Source organism: Triturus cristatus, chromosome 4_2 (genome assembly GCF_964204655.1).
Source record: "Triturus cristatus chromosome 4_2, aTriCri1.1, whole genome shotgun sequence".
Taxonomy (NCBI): domain Eukaryota; kingdom Metazoa; phylum Chordata; class Amphibia; order Caudata; family Salamandridae; genus Triturus; species Triturus cristatus.
The window spans coordinates 481,040,803-481,053,681 of record NC_140586.1 but is presented as its reverse complement, the minus strand read 5'-3'; the positions used below and the strand labels follow the sequence as shown (position 1 = coordinate 481,053,681).

The window sequence follows — 12,879 nt, the reverse complement described above, 5'->3', positions numbered from 1 at the left end:
GTCCCAGAGGGACAGTATTCCCTTCAGCCAATTCCTTCGACTTCGAAGGAATTGTTCTGACTTACAGGATTTTTATAAACATACGGATGATTTGAAACGCAAGTTTAAGGACAGAGGCTATCCAAAAAAACTCTTATCACACTCCCTTAAGCGCACCAGGTTCTATGACCGTGATGCACTGGTCAATAAACCTGTAGCCAGAAAGGAACCACCCAACAAGGTAGTGTTTGTTAGTAAATTTTCCAACTTAAGTAATCAGATTAAGAATATTGTCAACAAGAACTGGCATATTCTCAATCATGATGAAGAGGTGAAACTGGAAAGACCTCTGTATGCATTTAAGAAAAATAGCAACCTGAGGGATATGTTGGTGCACACATACCGTGAAGACAGCTCTCACACACAAAGGACGATTACTAACATTCCAGCAATTGGTAATGTCAGATGTGGGACCTGTAATATATGTCCTCAATGTATACAAACCAAAGAAATTTCACACAATGGCTGCACAATTCGATCCAGAACGCTCAACAACTGCAGAAGTAAGAATGTTATCTACTTTCTCCGATGCCCCTGTGATCTGGGGTAGGTAGGGGAAACCGGGAGAGAGGTGCGAGTTAGGCTAAAAGAGCATAGGTCAACCATAAAAACTAAAAAACTCACGGCACCTCTTGTGACGCATTTTCTTGAATTTGGACATGGAGAAAATGACTTATTTTGGTTTATCCTGGAGAAAGTAAAACTAGATAGGAGAGGTGGGAATATCATTAGCAAACGGAGGGCACGTGAGCAATGGTACATTTCCCATCTCAACACGGTACTTAAAGGCTTAAACTCGAGAGGAATGGGGACGCCTCTTAGTGGTATGATAAACGATAAGTTTCTCATCTTACTCACGGATATAGGGTCAGATCACGGAAATAAAGCTTTTATTTATTGCTGTACTGTAATGAGCACTGGCGAAGCGGGCATTTTTCCATCTTTTTCATTGTTTTTGTTTTTTCCAAGTATTCTCGATCTTTCTCATCGTTCCCCCAATTTTTTCCCCTTAATTTCTCAGTACTCTTTTGGAAAGAGATGAGCAGTGAGATTCGTTGAATTAAACAAAATAATAATAGAGAGTGACACAACGGATGGAAAATCGTTTTCGCCTCTTGCTTTCCTATTAAGAACCACTGGACTCGAATACTTTCGGTACTTGCAGGTCCGTCACGCGCTGGGCTCAGTCTTCCCAGACGTCGCCTCCATCCCGGAGTCTTCCCCCCTGGAGGATAGAGTGCTGGATGGCCATGTTCCGGACAGCACGATCTCCCTCATTTACAAAAAATTGATTAATGATCGCTCGGGCTTGCTGACTGGCCTCCGCGAGGCTTGGGTTGCCGACGGGCTGGAGTTTGACGACGAAGACTGGATTTCCGCGGTGGCCTCTCCGAAGGAGGTGGCCATACCGGCTCGCCTTCGCTTCGTCCAGCTTAAGATACTCCATCGGGTTTACATGACGGGGCCAAGGCTTCTGCGTATGGGCTATGCTGAGGATGGGTTGTGTAAGCGTGGGTGTGGTGCTTTGGCGACTTTTTTGCATATTTTGTGGGAATGCCCGAAGGTGGAGCGATTCTGGCGTGGTGTGCATGAGGTCCTGCGAGTGGTTACGCATGTCACGCTGCTGCCTGAAGCGAGGAGATGCCTGCTGAATGTGTGGGAACCAACTGACTACTCGGTTCCGCAGACGCGATGGGTGACTCTGGGATATATGATAGCTAAGCGTGACATTGCTCAACTGTGGGGATCCCAGAGGCCCCCGGCGGTGTCGGCCTGGAAAGAACACATGGATTGGTGCATGTTCCGAGAAAAGGTGGTGTATGTGGCGAGGGGTAAGCCTGGGGCATGGGTGAAAGTATGGGGCCCCTGGAACGCCTACCGCGGGGGTATCTGCGCGCCACCATTGCTGCCTGCGGCCTCACCAGCCCCGTCCCCTTAGTTGACTCCTTTCCATAGCCCCGAACACGGAGTTCCCCCAGTCCTCGATCTGTTCCCTTTCCCCTCTTTAGACTCCTGTTGATGGCTGGGGTCCCCCATTCGGGGAGCACGTGCTGTTACTTTCGACTGCGGGTTGCCTTGCGGGTGTGGTTTTTGTGTTGTGTGTATAAAATGAAACCGTATTGTGGGGTCAGAGTGATGTGGCCCACGACGCTGATACCTCCTGATTTTGCTTCTCTGCACCGCCCAGTGTTCTTGTATGTATGTCATATGCTCCTGTCATTCTAGCGGCCGGCCGGAAGGTTGTAGGCCCATACTTGTATATTCTTGAGATTGCAATAAACGGTTTAAAAAAAAAAAAAAAAAAAAAAAAAAGAACCACTGGACTCGATTTAAAGAGAGTGCACAGAGGTGAAAGAGAGTAGGTCTCCTTAAATTTATTTTTTCAGTTAACCAAGTAGTATTTAAATAGCCCGCATTAGGATGTACTTATAGTTCAAAGATGGCTACCTATTTGTGGGATGCATTTTCTCTAGGTGGAATATGGGTCCCGTGAATGAGCTATATATTTTCTTCCAGGTTATAAGTTTATAGGTGTAGTTTTGGGTATGAAATAAAGAAATATGTATATTAGCAGTGGATATCCTCACAAATGATCCTATAGAATTTTTAACCACACTCAAATCGTCTGTTCAAACGGTTGTTGATACTTTCAAGATGGCGGCCCATTTTCGATCAATTCCATCTGGGTCCCGTTTGCTATCTCTGCCCCGGAAGAACTCCTGCATTTCCGGGTCACTGGTGATATGCCGGTGTGTATTTAAGGCGTATCGCTGTCTTGTACCTCGTTCAATCGAATCGGAGGAAGCTATTCCGCGGACTACACCGGGCGCCATTCAGGTATTTGTGCAGACAGGACGTTGAGTAGACCGCGGTTGCTGTGATAGCTAGATATATCTCCTAATGGATTTTTTGTCTGTCTTCTCTTTGGTGTAGTGAGAGAACAGATCCTAGATTTGGGACGTTTTTATCTCCACTATCCTTGCCGAAGATCGACTACATAAAAGAATTTTTAAGGTAAAGGGTGATCTGCTGTAGATATTCTCAAACATCGGGCGACTAGCTTAGATATTTTTGCATTTGCTTTCCGTGCAGAGAAGGCTATCTTATATAAACACTATGATTGTAGCCGTCCGATAGAGGAAATAACAGAAATATGTAGTTAGCTTATGTACTAGCCTATCCCTTAATTATCGAGCAACTGAATTAGACAGTTGCATCCGTACAATTTTACGACCAGTCCGTTTATTATACAGAGGGGGATGTTGTTTTGTCACATAAAAACCGAAATTGTTGCCGTGCAACAGAGGTAATAATAGAGAGAGGTCATGTGCTAATTTCTGCCACTGTAAAAGTAAGGAAGTAGCAGAGCGTTTATGACGCTAATACTATGGTTCAATTAGGTCAGCATAAGTTTTCACTTTGTTTCAGAGATCGATTCAACAAGTACCTGGGGCTATTTCTGAATTAATGCAGTGACGGCCGGAACATATAAAAGACATCTGCATCTAGTACACACTAGAGGTAATGATTAGCTTAATTGTGCACCAACAGATAAATTGGGTGAACTAAAAGGGATATTTAGTATTCTATGTGTTCCCTTCCTCTATTAGGTATCATATTCCTATGAGACAAATACCCATAAGGACATCAATTGAATAACCCGTTTGAGGCGTTATGATACCTGCCACCAAAAACCGTATACGAGGTAAATCTAAGAAAGCCCACACACAGTACGAATATACTACAAATCCTACTACCAGTGGATTGTAGCGCTGTTATAGGATGCCATGTTTTTATTTAAAACAGGCTTTTCTTGTTTAAACAGACTATTGGTGGTGACTGTTTGTGAAGTAGCGGACCAGGCTCATGTAAAAGAAATCGTGAGAATATCTACAAGCAAACTGTCCTGCATATATTAAATGTGAGTTTAATAACTAGTTAAAAAAAAATCACCGTTTGGTGAATACTACATGTTTTGAATTATCAGTCAAGAAAGGACATCTCTATAAGATGACTTAGTTAACATTATTACTATGAAGTAGCTGTTAAATATGATCCATGTGCACTTTAACCATTGCCTGTGAGAGCTTAGTTAATTCTCACCAACCAATGAATAGTATTAGTACTTACAGATTATTGAGAGTGTGTGTGTGTGTTTGTCTCATAATCGTTAATGCATGGGATGAGTTTGGGACATCAGAATGTATCAAATATTGTTCAAAGGAATGTACTTCGGTAGTTACTTACACTACTTTATGTATTTTTTTCAGATTTTAAATATATATAAATTGGGATCTCATGCAAAAAATCCTGAGGAAGGTATTGGCTGTGTATTAGGGCCTACTGAAACGCGTCGATGCTTAAATGAGAGGAAATCATACAAAATCTGTGATGACAATGGTTTTGTGACCTGTATAGTACGATTGTGTTTTACTGTGGTCACAACCGATGAATCCTTGATTTGGCGATTTCCTTGCTTGAATAGGATTCATTTGTCCTTTCTTTCTTTCCCAATTTGTAAATGCACTGTTTTGTATGAATATTGGTGTATTTTTTACTTTACCTGTTTTTGAATCACGTAAAAAAGTTTTAATTTATTTTTATTTCTATGTGTATAAAATCTAGAGACTGTCAGTTTTTTATTAGATATCTTTGTAATATTTTATATAATTTGTGACATATGTGATTATTTTGAACAAATTTGTGAACAAATATTTTACATTATCTTTTTGATTGCATTTTTGATGCCCATTCTCATCCGGTTAATGTGAGATTTGTGTGGTCGACTGGTTGTTGAAATATATAGATCCAAGGGAGGTCTGTTTTTTGACTATGTTTGAGGAGGAACAATGGAAAAGGTGAGAGGAAAGCTAAAGGCACTAGAGGACAGCATGAACAAACGTACTAGACCAATAGAGTTAATGTAGCCTAACAGGCTGAAACCTTAAAGACAGGGTAAACCGCAATGCTCATTTAAGGCACGGCATTCCACCAGTATCCCATCATGCCCTGTAGGTGGCAGCTGAAGTGCGGAAGGAGCACGTTAGAATGGATGGCAAGACAATCACAATAGCTCATTCTCTGGAGTGAAGGGTGGTTGCTTATGAGAATAATGAAAAGTAACTAGGCACAATCATGCTTGCAGCAGTTGTCTGTTGATATTTAGCGAGGACATTTCTATCCCATGAATAGTATGAGCTTTCATTTATAGAAGTATGGTAAATAGCAAATGATGTAATTTGACATTAACTCACTGCTGCCGGGATGTTAAAAAAACAAAAATGGTTATTTAAGTTCCAAGTGGGCACAATGTTTAAAAAAGGAAATGTATGTTCCTGACCTTAGCATTTCTATACAGTGATACCATATAGCTGGACTTCAAGAGCATAAATCAACAGAAATTGTTAGATTTCAAATGGATAAACAGATGTGCACGGCATTCAACCCAAACATGAATTTATTGAGTGTGGAGAGAATAAAAAGCATGTGAATGAATACACACAGTGAAAAAAAGTGCTCTTCCATATCTTTGCAAATATAGTCCTCATAACTGTGCACAGAAAATCTATTTTAGTGAGCTTTACTACAGGTAGCTGTATGTTTAATTCTATTTCTTACATTGATTCATACAGTTTGGGGGGTCACTTACAGTGTGGTGGAGTGGGACATCTGCCATAAACTGGAAGATATTCTGCTCTGCCACACTAGCTGTTTGCTCATCTAATTTAGAGAACCAGGAAAGCACAGAATTCCTATGGCAAAGCCTTGAACACCTCCGTCATGGGCAGTGCATTTTCAGCAGCTAATCGGTCAAAGGTCCTACTGCAACCATCATTGCAGGGCAGGTCCATTCACAGGTAAGGGTGGCAAGGGCAGGTGCCCATCAATTTTACCCAGAAGATAGGACAGAGGTTTAATTTGTATTTTGATATCATAAATTGGTTAGAAACAATAACATTCAAGAATCTGCTCGTGTTCAATAGCAATTGAGACTAATAATCTTTCAAACTGTGGGACTAAATGTCAGCAGGACCATAAGTCAGGGTTTCCCCATTATTAAAGAGCTGATAATTTTTCATTTACACTCTACTTACAATTGTCTTGTCAAACAAACATTCAAAAGATAACTTGTACATTTACACCAATGTTGTATGTTCAAGACTTTTACGGAAATCTTAAAATCCAACCGCTCTGTCTTGTTAAAACAGTTTAATGAGCTTTGTTCTGTTAATCTAGATTGTGATGTAGCTTTAAAGACCAAACAAGTGTACTATGATTTCTTTCCTACAGGTATTAAAAAAACAAATAACATCAGCATTTCTATCAATTACCATGGATATGACACAGCATACTTTAAATGGAGCTAGTGCAGCACTCCATAAAACCAGTGGTGGTATCCACAACACCTTTTCAAGGCATGCATATTAAAGGGTAAAGTGTCAGCTTACCCCCAAATACAATCATTTTATAAAGGTGTTTAAGCATGGACACCAAATTAAGTAAATATCAGATATTAAATTTGAAACTGATAAAAAGGTTTGATAATGCATAACTAGAAGTTACAAGTGGTTCATTAAAGTTAAAATGGTAATTAGCGTAAAAGGGTGATAGCCAAAACTGAATATTCCTGTAATATTATGGAAATTAACTGCTTTCACTGCCAGAATGAATCAAGCACAAAATACAATGGCCTGAAGAGTATATTTGTGTATGCTGACTGAGTATATTCAAACAGATGTTTTGAAAGTTTCATTTTAGTTTGATGTTAACGGTATAAAGTTGTTTGTAGGAAGTTAGGATCCTTCTGCATGGTTACCCCCACTTTTTGCCTGGTGATATGCTTGTTTTTGACTAGACTGACTGGGATCCTGCTAATCAGGACCCCAGTCTATCTGCTTTCTCCCTAAATAATTGTGTTCAGCACTTGCGTGCATCCCAGATTGTATACTTGGGTACCCTTATAAGTCCCTAGTATATGGTACCCAGGGCATAGGTACCCCAGAGTCCTCCCATGGGCTGAAGCATGTATTATCCCACCCATGAGAGACCATTCAAAATGGAACTACAGGCCTGCCATTGCAGCCTGTGCAAATTAGTGCATGCGCCACTTACTAAAGATATAGGTTTACTATATCTAAGGGTCATTGCACTTAAAACCTATAAGTCACCCCTATAGCATGCCTTTGTAATCCTGAAGGAAGATTGCTTGGTTCTATGTAAGAGGGTGCCCCTGCATGAGCAGGACACCCCTGTAGCCTAAGGAGTCCATTCTCCAGGGTTGTCAGTGAAGCAGCCATATACTATATAGAGGGGTACCATGTAATTACCCGATGACCATCTCAAATGGCTGCAAAGAATACTATCATGTTTGGTATCAAACATGTTGGAATCATAATCCCAGTACCAGCCTTCTTGCCCCGGGCAGTACACTATAGAGTGGTCCCAGCAAACAATATTTGAAATAGACAATAAAAACGTTGTAATCACACAGAATTGACAACAATGTATGATAGGCAGCAAGTGTTATTTAATCACACTGCTACATTCAAAGAATTCCATTAATACATACATCAAAATTCAATTGCATACATATTAAGTGCCCAAAAGCATTCTGTCCCTTGAGCTAGCCATTTGGATCAACAGAGACTTTGTGACTGTGTTTCCTTTGTATGGTCTAGCTATCGAGTTATATGAACAGTATTTGTATTTTTGGCGAAACAATTGGGCCATAATTGATTTCTTTGGTAGCTTGAACCTGGCATTATTTGCTTACACGATTTCCTTGACACTCTTTTATCCTCACGAAAATCACCCAACTCCTTCCTTTTTCTTTCCCGTCCTTTTGGGCACTTAATATGTATGCAAATGAATTTTGATGTATGTATTTAATGTTTTTATTGTCTATTTCAAATATTGTTTGCTGGGACCACTCTATAGTGTACTGTTAGCTACCCAGGTCCCAGTACCATTGGGTTTACCCCTTTATGTATTCTTGCCCCGGACAGCACAAAATGGTTGCTGCCGCCCAGAAACACATTTTTGCCCTACTGCTGCTGAGCCAAGTTCGAGCAGAGGAAGGTAGAACAATAGTCATCCTGTCACCGGGAGGTGTGACCACCTCACAGACAGGATTTAGTGTATTAGGGCTAGGTGGGTGCGCTTGCCAGTACCAGAAAGTCTGAATGAAGGGCACATTTGGTGTCCCTGTGCATAGTCCAGTTCAAACCAGTCCTGGGAGCCGTTGGCTCCAGCTCTGGCACAAAACTGGACAAAGGACTTGGGAGTAACCCTTCCGCCCCCCCATCCAGACCCTCCCCTGCGAGGGTTCCCTGAATTGTCCCAACCCTTTACCTAGGGTACTTAAGGGCTTACCTGAGTGTAGGTTCCTATATTCACAGTGGGATAAGATTCAGATCAGACACCATTGCACTTCTACCATCTGGGCACTCTGGACTTCGTTTGGGCCTGACTTCGTCTCCCTTCCAGTCTGCTGCATCGTCTGTGCATCATACAGGAACCTTCCAAGGCCTGTGAAGCATCAAGGACTACCGAAGTAATCTCCCTTGGAGTGCAGGAGTCACTCTCCTGCATTCGCAGACACTGCAACTATGTCGACCGGTCTGCAGATCCTGAGCTCCTCCGGACTCTGTGGGCTCTGTAACACATGTGGTGGTTTTCCGTAGCTCCCGAGGCCTGCTCTACCCTCTCACCAAGTTTGAGGCCAGTAGTCCTTGTGGGAGTTGCAATAACCAAACCCCTGAGTACCGCGTCCCCTTTGCATTTGCAAAGGCTTGTTGTCATCTTTGGAAAAAGATCTTCGGACTTCAAGTAACCCAACCTCGAGCGCCACCAGCGACCAGAATCTTCACCGCATCGTGGCCTGCATCTTTTGGTGAGCTGCTTGAGGTCTTCTCGCGACTCCAGTGCCTCCGGCCTGTGGGTCCACTTGAGAGTCACAATTGTTTCTTTTGGGCTCCCCTGATTGCTCGGGGCCTGCCCTGACTCCCCTACTTGTGGTGGGTCCCCTGGATCTTGCTGGTCCCAGCTTTGCTCCTTCTTGACTTCCTGCATGGGTTGCACTTGCCAAGGCTTGTCGGTGCTCCCGCCAGACACCGACCCATCAGCACTTGACATCCATTGTGGGACAGCTCGTGTCCGGCTCTGGTCATCCTCTGCGTCGCCTGGTCCCCACATCTGCAGAGTCAAGGAGATTCACATAATTCCTGAAGCACCAGACATCGGAGGGCATTCGTATTCCAAGTCTCCTGGTAATTCCAGAATGACAGACTCTGTCCCCTCTGCTTTCAGGTATTCTTCTTTCTTCCTCAAGAATCCACGTTTGGATTCCTCCGGACACTTTCTCCTCTTCCAGTAGCGGTACTTTCCTGAAGTCCTCCATTGGGTCCGACAGCGGTTTTCGAACCCACTTCACACCTAGGCACGAGCTCACCTGCGATAGGTAACTTGGGTATCACTGTATCCACGAGTGGGGTGGCTCTCCAATCTTCTGTCTTCCACGAGGTTTCTTCAGTGTCCATTGGCAAGGGTCCCTAATCTTAAAAAATCCAACCTCGACTTGCACATAGACTTGTAGGGAGCTCGCGGTTGTGTTCACACACTGCACTCGCTCGCCGTGGGGTCCCTATCTACTTACCTTGGGTCGTTCTGTGGGTCCCCAGCAATTCTACGTCCTCTCGACATTGTCCTGACTCGATCCGTGGTTCTTATACCACTTTCTTAATATATGGTTTGGTACCCCCCCTGGGGCCCATTATGTATTTGTGCTATTTACTGTGATTTATGTCTCTCTCCGTGTGGGAGATACTGTAAATATAATAAATACATATTTTTATAAATACTTTGTGTGGTTCTTCTTCATTTAATCTATAAGATTGCATTCTGGTAAAACAAGCTGCTTTACACTCCTTCAAGACTGAAGGCTGCTCTCCACAGCTAGCACTTGGGTAGGTTTCTAAGGTTGTCTGAGACCTCTTAAATCCCAATAAGGGTTGTCTGGACTGTTGCAAGGTACCCACTTACATTAGTGAACATCATATACCAGGCCAGCTTCTCACAGTGTTCATCAGACTTCGTACTTAGTTTAATAAGCCTCAATTTAATTAGTCGTTCTGTTTTCACTTTAGCTATTGTAGGTCTTTCTCATCTGTAGTTGGTGGCTCAAATTTGCCAATTGGTGTTTATGCCAAGGTTATGAAGCACCACAAATCATTTAATAAGGAGTGCAATAATAAAGTATTTAATTTTTTTACAATAATCATTTTATAATTAACAAAAGTTTTACTATTTGCTGTGGGCTGGCAAAGGAATAAAAGTCTGTTGCTGCACGAAGAGCAACCTAAAAATCATTAAGTCCTAAAAACCAGTAGAGAACTTAAGTGCATTACTATTCTGAACTTTTATCTATCTGTACCATTCATGGGTCCAAATAAAATCCAAGTCATTTCTCCTACTGCTACCTAAGCAACATTTTAGATAATTATTTTTGTGATTTTACATAGCTTGTACCAAACCCTTGGCTTCAGAACACTTCAGATATATTTGGAATCATGAGAATTAACTACTTGAAAAATTAAATTGGTTTTCATATCCGTGCATAATAGACAAAGAAGAGAGCATTAAAAGCAAAGTTAAATGTTTCTTAGGAATGCACAATGAAGACTTAGAGGTACTCTACTCAGAGGACTACAAGAACTGACCGAGCACTTGATGAGGTTTAGGGGATCCTCCTTCTGGGGACTTTGTGGCATTTAACAGTTGAGATGCTGGAAAAGGAGAAGTCTGAATTGTCCTGTGATTCAAAAGGAAGACACTTCTTAGTAATTAGAACGAGTGAGATGTGGTTGCATGTTTTAAGAACTGTGACCAGTCTGGCGGCTGCATGAGAGACTACTTTGAGGTTGGCATGCAGACATTCGGATATCCCTACCAGTAAGGAGTACAGTAAACTAGACTTCATAGAACTAGCGCTTCAAGAAGTTGTTCAAAGTGATGGTCTTTTATGAATTGTTTGAGGGCTCAGGAGCAAGTTTAGTTGAAATTGACCCCCCTTGACTAGGCTGTTAATATGCTGTTAAAGATGGAGGTCTATGAGGATTTTGCACAATCATCAAACACATTTTTTGATCCCGAATTTTGCAGGTGTCCCGAAGCCGGAGGAGCAATGAGTCAAAGTTCTCAATTAAGAGCCATTAGCTTTAAGTAGTGAAAAGAGATATAGGATTGGATCTTACTGAGTATATGTAGCTGTTTGACTTCTAATGGAGAGGATATTTTCATATAGAGTTGCACGTCATCAGTGTAGAAATGGCAATTGATTCTGGGCTGGTTTAACATGCAGGCTAGAGGCTTTACATGGATGCTGAATAGTGTTGGTGAGAGAATTGAGCCGTGCACCATGATTTAGTCTTGTTGTGCTGGGTATCAAATGTGCCCATTTGACACACACAACATGGTTCACAAGAATTACGGGAATCATTTTAGTACTGTTCCACGTAAACCCATTCTTCTTTGAGTATGCTCAGGATAAGAAATAGTTCACCTTGTTCAATGCCAAAGAGATATCAAATAGAAAGAGGAGATAAAAGTTACCCTCGACCATGATGTGAAGGGAGTTCTATAATAATTATAGAATGGCATTTTCTGTACTGCAAACTGCTCTGAAGGCAGATACAGAACATCTAATAGATCATAGTCTTTTTGGAATCTATTAAGATTTGAGTCCAAGCAGCTTTCTAATAATTTGCAGACTTGTGCCTGGACTTGCCTCAGGTCATCTCATAACCCCAAACCCTCATTCTTTTGAGCTGGGTGTTTAATGTCCTATTTTCAGGCACTCTAGGATATTTCCTTGGGATAGGTAGGGGATTTATGAGATTCTGCTAAATTGATAAAATCACCTACTTCATCTCTTTTAAAAGAGATGCTGGGCTGGGATTGGATTGGCATAGTGCACAGAGCATTTGGTTTTCACAGTTAAGTTAGTTAAGTCTTCTAGTGTGACTTCTACAAACGTTGACTAAGACTCGGATTTTCCGTTGATGAATCAGTATTTCTCGTCTCTCTGATACTGGTGATGGAGAATTTGATTTTTATATTTCGAAATTGATTTTCAGATTTCTGCTTTTCAAGGGGTTTGTTTCTGCCATTTGCATTGGATAATGATTGTATCACAATTTAGAAGAGTTTTTGGGGGGATGCTGGCTTTGTCTAATTCTGCTTTGAGGAATTATTTTTGGCTTCAACATTGTGTTTCTTGTATACATATAATAGGGTCTGATTCTTCATGAAGTGAGTTTGGTGCCAAAGTTGTTCGATACCTGTTAATGCTCTTATGTCTTCACATAGATCTTTCAAGAACCATTGAGCTGATTGTTTGTTCTTTTCACATTCACAGAATTTTTTTTTTTCTTTTAATAGTGTAAACATCGCACCAAGGGCATCAGAGAGCTTCACAACAAAATCAGAGTACATTACAGGGGTGGGTGTGGAAAATCAGGAAGTCAAGCTAGGGTCTGGATTCAAACTTGGTTCACCATGTTCCAAAGTCAGCAGCTCTACACACTAGGCCCATCTCATCCTGTTTAAGTGACTGTACATCTCCTCCTGCTGCTGCTGAAGTGACTGGAGAAACCTACAGTCAACATCTGTATTTGTCTTCCTAAACTCTCATCCTTACACTTACTTTGGAAGTTACATGGAAGCAGAACTCCTTAAGTTTCAGTAGGGGGAGTGAATATTACTCTAGCCAAAGCCTTTGGACTGAACTAATATAATAGCATAAAAACGTTGTTCTATGGAAAAGACTTTGAGGGGGGATCT

General features: G+C 41.7%; 1 protein-coding gene across 5 annotated transcripts in view; it reads right to left on the bottom strand.

Moving 5' to 3' along the window:
• Positions 1-12,879, bottom strand: part of USP33 (ubiquitin specific peptidase 33) — a 407,644-nt gene that overhangs the window by 273,213 nt on the left and 121,552 nt on the right. The gene's annotated exons all lie outside the window — the stretch shown is intronic.